The sequence below is a fragment of the Sinocyclocheilus rhinocerous genome, unplaced genomic scaffold, assembly GCF_001515625.1.
Source record: "Sinocyclocheilus rhinocerous isolate Xijiao unplaced genomic scaffold, SAMN03320098_v1.1 scaffold308, whole genome shotgun sequence".
Taxonomy (NCBI): Eukaryota; Metazoa; Chordata; class Actinopteri; order Cypriniformes; family Cyprinidae; genus Sinocyclocheilus; species Sinocyclocheilus rhinocerous.
This window is the reverse complement of record NW_015664994.1, coordinates 69,584-70,573: the sequence shown is the minus strand read 5'-3', so window position 1 is coordinate 70,573 and position 990 is coordinate 69,584.

The following is a 990-nucleotide window of genomic DNA, read 5'->3' as shown; positions in this document are numbered from 1 at the left end:
GGTTCTGTGATCCAGGGTCACACCTGGCTGGAGATCTGGAAACATTCTCACAGACCCCTAAAGGGGGACACACCCCCTCCGCAACATAACACAATTCTACAAAAGTTTTAAATCTTTCTCACAATATAAATGACTACTTTGAAATTGAAACCAATTTACCAATCGCACAAAGACCTTTAAAATGACACTAAACATGAAGGGGAAAAACAACAGGTTCACAAGATACATGATATGTGGGATATGCATATTCTTAATGAACTTTGAGTGAAACCTTTTGGGGGAAAAGAGGGAGAGGCAGAGCGGGCAGGGGGAGAAGGGGGTCGTAAATGGGCGAGGAGAGAAATGTTGTTTGTTCTCTTTGAAGATTTCTTCTCCAGGTAAGTTTTATTGTTTTATTGCATGGCGTCTGTTTTCTGTGAGTTCCTGAGTATTGGTTTCATGAAGAGTTAATTTCATAAGGAAATAAATTCACTCCTTTCACAGGTTATCTGTCTTCACGAACTGCCCTGAAATACAATTCAATGTAGTGTGAGGCTCTTACATTCACAATGCTCATTTTGGCCTCAGTGGTGAAGTGTGCAGAAAATTCTGCCGGTCTGAAATTTAGTCTTTGGTGAACAGTCTTCAAGAGTGCAAATCAGATTTTAAGTTTTAAGTACCTTTCAGGCTCGCGTGAGGTTTCCACAAGCAACAAAGTCTACTTGAACAAACACTTCACTAAAGTTTAGAAAATAATATACATACAGACCGTTACAGTTTGAAGTGAGGTACGCTCACAGTACTCTGGTTCTGTCTTACAGTTATTAATTTTAATTTCAAAGATCTTTTTTTTATTATCATCTGTGTGTTTTTTCGAATTATGATGGACCCTTCTGTAGGTTGTTGTGTATGAAGTGTCCTCAGTGCAGAGTTAAACAAGATGGCCTTGTAGGACATATATATATATTTTTTAATATTTGATAAACTTTTGAATGTTTGAGGTTTTACTTA